The sequence below is a fragment of the Melanotaenia boesemani genome, chromosome 6 (genome assembly GCF_017639745.1).
Source record: "Melanotaenia boesemani isolate fMelBoe1 chromosome 6, fMelBoe1.pri, whole genome shotgun sequence".
NCBI classification, from domain to species: domain Eukaryota; kingdom Metazoa; phylum Chordata; class Actinopteri; order Atheriniformes; family Melanotaeniidae; genus Melanotaenia; species Melanotaenia boesemani.
Window position 1 is genome coordinate 29,323,520 of NC_055687.1, and position 8,832 is coordinate 29,332,351.

Below are 8,832 nucleotides of genomic sequence, written 5' to 3' on the forward strand. Positions count from 1 at the left end.
CGGCCCAACAGCCGCCCGCCGCCGGGAACGGTGGAAAGCAGACACCATGGCAGGATCCAGGATGAAACGCCGGGGAATCCAAGACCGCTCCTCCGGACCGTAACCGACCCAATCCACCAGATACTGAAACCCACGGCCGCGGCGGCGAACATCCAGGATGCGACGGACCGTAAAGGCCGGAGCGCCACCAACGACCCGGGCGGGTGGAGGGGGCCCGGCCGGAGGGCACAAAGGACTGGTCAAGACAGGCTTGATCTGGGACACATGAAAGGTGGGATGAACCCTGAGCGAGGAAGGAAGACGGAGTCGAACGGCGGAAGACCCCACCAAGGAGACGACCTCGTAGGGACCAATGAAGCGAGGAGCCAGCTTAGGAGGCATATTCCGCAGAGGGATATCCTTGGCGGATAGCCACACCTTCTGGCCAGGTGAGTATGTGGGGGCAGGACGGCGGCGACGATCAGCCTGGCGTTTGTTGCGCTCAGCAGTGCGCAGCAGGACCGCTCTCGTCCGGGTCCACACCCGCTGCACCCGTTGCAGGTGATGCTGCACAGATGGGACGTCCAGTTCCCGCTCCTCCGTGGGGAACAACGGGGGCTGGTAACCCAGAGAGGCCTCAAACGGGGAACAACCAGTAGCAGAAGAGGACAGGGAATTGTGGGCATACTCGATCCAGCTTATGTAGCGGCTCCAGGAGGCGGGATTATCGGACTCAACACAGCGCAAGGCAGCCTCAAGCTCCTGATTCAGCCGTTCCGTCTGGCCGTTGGACTGGGGATGGTGACCGGAGCTCAGCGAGACCTTAGCCCCCAGGGCAGAGCAAAACGTCTTCCACACTCTGGAGACGAACTGAGGGCCCCTGTCTGAGACGATGTCCGTGGGGATACCGTGGAGGCGAAAAACGTGGTCCACCAGTAGATCCGCTGTCTCCGTGGAAGTGGGCAACTTGGCAAGAGGGATGAAATGTGCGGCTTTAGAAAAGCGATCTATAACCGTGAGAATGGTGGTTTTACCTTGTGAAGAAGGCAAGCCGGTGACGAAGTCCAGAGAGATATGCGACCAAGGCCGGCCTGGGACCTCCAACGGTTGTAGCAAGCCTGACGGGGGTTGATTGGAGGTCTTGTTCCGGGCGCAGACTGCGCAGGCCGAGACGTATTCCTTGGCGTCCGCCTGCAGTGATGACCAACAGAAACGCCTCCTGAGTAACCTGATGGTACGGTGGATCCCGGGATGGCAAGTGAACTTGGCAGAATGAATCCAGTGCAGAACTGCGGAACGAGCCGGTGTCGGCACGTACTGGCGGTTGGGAGGGCCGTGCCCAGGGTCCGGGTCCGCAAGCAGCCCCTGGCGAATCTCATCCTCCACTTGCCATGAAACCCCACCAACAACCACCGATGGAGGAAGGATGCGCACCGGCTCCGTGGTCTCCTTATCTGTGGCATAGATCCTGGACAGAGCATCGGGTTTGGTGTTCTGGGACCCTGGGCGGTAAGAAATAGAAAAGTTGAATCGGTTAAAGAACAGTGACCAGCGGGCTTGACGGGCGTTCAATCTCTTAGCGTTCTGTAGATATGCTAAATTTCGGTGGTCCGTCCATACCAGGAAAGGATGTTTTGCCCCCTCAAGCCAGTGCCGCCATTCCTCCAGGGCTAGCTTAACCGCTAACAGCTCTCTATTGCCCACGTCGTAGTTCTGTTCAGAGTTGGTTAAACGTCTGGAGAAAAAGGCGCAGGGGTGCAACTTGTCCCCCTTACCTGATCGCTGGGACAACACCGCTCCCACCCCAGAATCGGAGGCGTCCACTTCTAGGACAAACTGTCGTTCAGGATCCGGCTGTACCAGGATTGGAGCGGTGATGAAGCGTTCCTTTAGGTTGCCGAAGGCCTGTTCAGCCTTCGGGGTCCAGATGAATGGACTCTTCACTGATGTTAACCCGGTGAGTGGAGCTGCAACCATGCTGTAATTTCTAATGAACCGTCGATAAAAATTAGCAAACCCAAGAAAACGTTGCAGTTCTTTCCTGTTGGTGGGTGTGGGCCACTCGGCGACAGCCTTGACTTTCGTCGGGTCCGTCTTCACCTGCCCGCCCTGGAAGATGTAACCCAAGAAGGAGATTGATGAGACGTGGAAGTCACATTTTTCAGCTTTGACATACAGACGATTCTCCAGCAGTCGCTGCAAGACCAGGCGCACATGTAGTTGGTGTTCTGTTAGAGTTCGGGAGAAAATGAGAATGTCATCGAGATATACAAAAACAAAATGATGCAGAAGGTCACGTAAGACGTCGTTTATCAAGGCTTGGAAAACGGCAGGAGCGTTTGTGAGTCCAAAGGGCATGACCCGGTATTCAAAATGCCCGAGGGGAGTGTTGAAGGCAGTTTTCCACTCGTCGCCCTCTTTTATCCGGACCAAGTGGTAAGCGTTGCGCAGATCCAGTTTGGTGAAGATTCTGGCTCCCTGAATGGGTTCAAAAGCAGATGAGATCAATGGTAAAGGATATTTGTTCTTTATGGTGATATGGTTTAACCCCTGGTAATCTATGCAGGGCCGCAAGGTCTTATCTTTCTTTTGTACAAAGAAAAATCCCGCACCGAGGGGAGAAGAGGAGTGTCTGATGAGGCCTGCCTCTAGTGATTCGTGGATGTAGTTTTCCAGTACCTCACGCTCGGGTTTGGATACGTTATACAGTTTACTACCGGGGAGAGTCGCTCCCGAGACAAGGTCTATGGCACAGTCATAGGGCCGGTGTGGTGGTAGGGATTTAGCTCTGTCTTTACTGAAAACCTCGCCCAGATCGTGGTAGACTGCTGGAACGGATGATAAATCCACCGGACTCTCGGGCGGATGACCTGGTGAATTAGTGGGTGGACGTGCTGATCTAAGGCAGTTGGACAGACAGAAAAGACTCCAGCTCTCTATGCGGTTTTGACTCCAATTTATGTGAGGATTGTGCAAGGCTAACCAGGGGTAACCTAAGATGAGAGGGACATTAGCCACGGGGAACAGGAGGAAATTTACAGTCTCCCTGTGGTTACCAGAAACCAGGAGAGAAAGTGGACCAGTAGAATGAGTAATGGTGGTGAGAAGCCTACCATCCAAAGCCGTAACCGAGATAGGTGTTGTCAGCGCAACGGGGGAGAGGCCGAGTCTTTGAGCCGTTCCTGGATCCATTAAATTCTGTTCCGCTCCTGAGTCAACTAGAGCCTGTAGCTGATGGTCTGCTCCCGCTATCGTGAGTGTGACGGCAAAAATGCAACGTGGAGGATGTGGCTGTTGAATGAATGAATGAATGAATGAAATGAATGAATGAATGAATGAATGAAAAATACTTTATTAATCCCAAAGGGAAATTCAATATTGTAGTAGTAGTAGTAATTTTTTTTTTTTTTTTTTTTTTTTTTTTTTAGTAAAACAATCACATTAATTAATTAAGGGCTTTGTTCTTCAGCCTGATAGCTGCTGGAAGGAAGGATCTTCTGTATCTCTCTGTCTTGCATCGGACTTGAACAAGCCTCCCACTGAACACACTCTGTTGTTTCGTCACGGCGTTGTGTAGAGGGTGTGAAGGATCTTCCATTATCTTCGTCAGCTTGTACAGAATTCTTTTTTTGATGATCAACTCCAGCGGCTCCAGAGTTACTCCAAGCACAGAACCGGCTTTCTTGATCAGTTTGTTAATTCTTTTCAAGTCTCTGGTTCTGATGCCGCTGCCCCAGCAGATTGCTGCAAAGCTGATTGCACTTTCAACAACAGACCTGTAGAACATTTGCAACATTTTGGTGCAGACGTTAAAAGATCTCAGCTTCCTTAAGAAGTAGAGTCTGCTCTGACCTTTCTTGTAAATGTACTCAGTGTTGCTTTTCCACTCAAGTCTGTTGTCCAGCTGAACTCCAAGGTACTTGTATTCCTCCACCACCTCCACCTCCTCTCCCATGATGGAAACACTTCTATGTGTGTTCTTGTTCCTCCTGAAGTCAACAATCATCTCATTTGTTTTCTTGGTATTCAAGATGAGATGATTGTCACCGCACCATTTCACAAACTGACCGACCAGTTCTCTGTACTCTGCTTCTTGTCCATCACTGATACACCCAACAACTGCTGAGTCATCAGAGTATTTCTGCAGATGACAGAACTCAGAGTTGTACTGGAAGTCTGAGGTGTACAGCGTGAATAGAAATGGTGAAAGTACAGTCCCTTGTGGTGTTCCAGTGCAGCTGACCACCATCTCAGACACACAACCTTTCAGTCTCACAAACTGTGGTCTGTTTGTGAGGTAGTCGTAAATCCAGGTGGTTGTGGAGGGATCCACCTGGAATTTCTGCAGCTTCTCACACAGCAGAGCAGGCTGAATCGTATTAAAAGCACTTGAGAAATCAAAGAACATGACCCTCAAAGTGCTGCCTGACTGGTCCAGATGAGAGTGGGCTCTCTGAAGCAGGTATATGATTGCATCTTCAACCCCAAGCCCATTACGGTATGCAAACTGTAATGGGTCCTGAAAGGTGTTCACCTGCTTGCTGAGGTGAGCCAGTAAGAGTCTCTCCAGGACTTTCATGACGTGAGATGTCAGGGCGACTGGTCTGTAGTCTTTTGGTTCAGCTGGTTGTGGTTTTTTAGGCACTGGAACAAGGCAGGATGTTTTCCACAGCACCGGGATTCTTTTCTGGCTCAGGCTGGTGTTGAACAGGTGCTGGAGAATCGGACATAGCTGTTTTGAGCAGGTCTTGAGAACTCTGGGACTGACACCATCTGGACCTGCAGCCTTGTTCTGGTTCAGTTTCACCAGTTGTTGCATGACTTGGTTACAGGAGACAGACAGAGTGGAGGTGGAGGCAGAGGAGGTTTCAGGAAGTCCTGATGTGGAGGGAGATGAGGTTGTGTCCAGGTCCTTGACTGAGCTGCAGGGTGACAGAGTGGAGGTGTGACAGGAAAGCTGTGGGCTCATGGAGGGTGTGTGGCTAGTTGGGGTTGAAGCAGGAGGTGAGCTAAACCTATTGAAGAACATGTTCAGTTCATTCGCTCTGTCCAGACCTCCATCAGTCTGATCCTCCTTTATCCCGAAGCCAGTGATCTTCTTCATTCCTGACCACACATCCCTCACATTGTTTTTCTGAAGCTTACTTTCCAACTTCTTCCTGTAGTCCTCCTTGCACTTCTTCATTTGTGTTTTAAGTTGTTTTTGTGTGGACTTCAATAACTCCCTGTCTCCATCCCTAAAAGCTTTCTTTTTGATGTTCAGCAGCTTTTTCAGGTCACTGGTGATCCAGGGTTTGTTATTGGGGAAGCACCTCACTGTTCTTGTTGGAATGGTGCTGTCCACACAGAAGTTAATATAATCTGTCACACACTCAGTCAAGGCATTGATGTCATCTCCATGAGGTTCACATAGGACGTTCCAGTCTGTAGCCTCGAAGCATCCTCTCAGAGCATCTTCAGCTTCATTAGACCAGGTTCTTATAGCCTTTCTAATGACTGGTTGTTGCTGAACGATGGGCTTGTAGGAGGAGGAGAGAAGAACTAGGTTATGGTCTGATCTTCCTAAAGGTGGCAGGGCAAAGGAGCTGTATGCATTTTTAATATTTGCATAAAATAAGTCCAACGTTTTGTTTTCTCTGGTGGAGCAGCTGACAAACTGTTGGAAAGTTGGTAGAGTTGCAGAGAGGGAGATGTTGTTAAAATCTCCAGAGATCGCCACAAATGCGTTTGGATGTTGTGTTTGAAGCCTGGCCACTACAGAGTTAATGACATCACAGGCTGCGTCTGGAGCGGTACCAGGTAATATATATACCGCTACCAGAATAACGCATGTGAACTCTCTGGGTAAATAATACGGGCGGAGACTCACAGCTAGCAGTTCAATGTCTCTATTGCAGATCTTCTCTTTAACAGTGACATGTTCAGGATGACACCAGCGCTGGTTTACCAGCACCGCAATTCCACCTCCCTTCCGCTTCCCGCTGAGTTGTTTATTGCGGTCTGCACGGACTGTCCTGAAGCCGTGTACAGACGCATTACAGTCTGGGATGTGTTCATGCAGCCATGTCTCGGTGAAGCACATAATACTGCACTCTCTGTATTCTTTAAGAGACCTGGTTAGCACCTGAAGTTCATCAATTTTGTTAACTAGCGATCTCACGTTTCCCATAACAACCGTTGGAAGAAACGGTTTGAATCGCCACCGTTTTTCTCTCTGCCTCGCTCCTGCCCTGCATCCTCTTCTCTTTCTTTTCAACTCCGTTGGGATTTGAAGTGTTGTTTCACTGATAATCTTGAGTTTGGAGAGTTTTATCAGTTGATCCCGATGGTAAACAAGTCTCGTTGCCATGGAGACTCACAATAACAAGTCTTGCAAAAAGAAAAAATATTCAGAAAAATCTCCCATATAGCACAGCCTCTGACCAGCGCGAAAAAATCTACCCGAACAGACACAGATTGACAGCTGATATCTTAAAAAAGACGGCTATATTGCAAAAAAATCATAAGAACCCCGCCCACCAGTACTCCTGCCTCTACTGGCGGGCGCTGTCTTTTGGCCGCAACCGACATCCGGTAACAACGTGCGATGAAGAACCGCAATAAAAGCACAAATGATTGCGGGCTCGGTGTTGGCGTTCTTCGGCTGTTATTCCAGCGCGTCCCAACTGCATCGGCTCTCCTCGTTCGTCTGGTACGGGCAGAGCCGGAAAAGCGCCGCTGGCAACCGGAGGCGGAGCTTCCAGCCCAGCTGCCGTCCTCCTACTGGGCTGAGAATTGCGAAAACCTCGTTCGCGACGTCTCTCGGCTAACCGGTTGTCCACTTGGATCACCATGACAACCAGGTCCTCGAACGTGGCTGCTTCCTCCCGCAGAGCAAGCTGATCCTTTAGTTGATCGCTGAGTGCATTGAGCAGAACCCCCTTCAGAACGTCCGGCGGCCAGCCAGTCTCTGCTGCCAGAACCCGGAAGTCCACCACGAAGTCCACTGCGGGTTGGCTTCCCTGTCTTAAGTTTAGCAGACGTTTGACTGCGTCTGCTCCTTTCAAGGGATGATCGAAGGTAAGGCGGAGGTCTTCTAGGAAGGAGGAAAACAGAGTCGAATCAATGGTGCGTGTTTGGAAATAGGCTAACGCCCATGCAAGCGCTTTTTCACGGAGGAGGGCGATGACGTAGGATATCCTGGCTGTATCTGAGGGAAAAGATCGGGGAGAACGAGAAATGGCTAAGGAACACTGTAGTAGAAAACCTCCACATTTGCTTACGTCCCCGGAGAACGGCTCAGGCGTGGGAAAAGCGGCGTCACGGAAGACTGGATCGGATGTAACAGGAGGTCCAGTCAGGGTGGCAGTAGGAGAAGATCCGGTGGCTGCTGGAGAAGAAGCAGATAGTAATTGGTGAATACACTGCAACTGTTCGGATACTTTGTCCAGGCGATGGCTGCATAGACCCTGTTCTCCGAGGAGGCGCAAAGCTTTTTCGTGCTCTCCCAGGAGTTTTCCTTGCCCTGCGAGGGCAGAATGAAGAGCGTCTGCTGGGTCCATGTTTTGGCCAGATTGTACTGACACGGTCGGAGACCGTAGTACCAGGAACCGGACCCAAATGCAGTAACACTCGGAGAGATGAGGTAAGATGCAAACAATATTTATTACAGTGATTGTGAGTGGCAAGGTCCAGGTCCGGTGGGTCTTTCTGTGAAGAGACTGAGGATTAGTGTGGGTCTGACAAAGAGCCTGATGATATCTGTTGTGGCTGCGGCTTACTGAATTCCAGAGAAAGGCTAGAGCTGGAGGGGGTAACCGGGAGGTGGTGAGAGTGTTCGGTTGCAGGCAGGGCGAGCAGGCAGGCAGTCGGCTTGGCAAGCAGTTGGTTAATATCCTGGGTGCTGTGGTTATCCAGGGGATCGAGATCTAGAGCTGAGGAATACAGATATTAAAGAGAGTCTTCACTGAGAACAAGACACAAGACTTGGGAAATGGCCTGGTTACCACGCAGTAAAGTGTGACAATCTGGCGAAGACTGGAGCTCCTGCTTGCCCCTAAATAGCAGGGAGTAGAGTTAGATAATGAGCCTGCTGATGTGAGACAGGTGGCAGCAATTGTGGCTCCAGACTCCGCCCTCAGTCCCCATGGTAACCTGCTCACCCTGACCTGCAAACTCAGACACACACCAAAACATGACAGGGAGGAACGCAACAAAACCTTTGCGTCTTACCTACTCAGCGTTGTGATGTGAAAAGGTCCTTAGAATACAATGAACAACATGTGGAAGCCTATATTTCCAGGATGATCCAATAATATAAAGTTGTGGAATTTCTCAGCCAGCATCAACACAACTGGGCCGAGGGATTTGACCCGTACAAGACATAAATAATAAGAGTCCAGCTCACTCTGCAAATGGAGGCAGTGTGAATCTGCCTTCTGTAACTGCCAATCGAATGCCCTGAGGTCATGCGGCTACTAGCCCATGTACCGAAATCAAAGTACATTCCAGTGAGAGCCCCCGATTCACTCCCCTGTCACCCTCAGATCAAACATCTTTAAGCCAAGCATTGTGGCCTTATGCACAATACTGACCAGCTTATTATGCACCAGATGTGCTCCTGGTTAACGGCATGTGTGAATTTTAGTCAACTGGCTATCGTCCAAGAAAATGATCCTCTGCCGATGCACTGTCTGTTCAAGTGCCAACAGGCCACACACAGCATATACAGTATACCTTCTCTTCAACAATGATTCGCTTTTTTACTGTCAGCTTGCGGTGCCCAAATACCACCTCATATGCCTCCCTGCATCTCCATTTCTGGTCAGAGAAACTGATACCACTAACCTCACATATCATAACAACCACTGGGTC

The 8,832-nt window shown here is 50.3% G+C and overlaps 1 long non-coding RNA gene across 1 annotated transcript; it reads right to left on the reverse strand.

The window, feature by feature from the left end:
- Window positions 1-7,462: 7,462 nt before the first annotated feature.
- Window positions 7,463-8,152, reverse strand: LOC121641064. Its single transcript, XR_006010640.1, has 3 exons — window positions 7,965-8,152; window positions 7,740-7,892; window positions 7,463-7,668 (listed from the first exon to the last, which is right to left on the reverse strand). It is a non-coding gene; the product is annotated as an uncharacterized LOC121641064 (long non-coding RNA).
- Window positions 8,153-8,832: the final 680 nt, after the last annotated feature.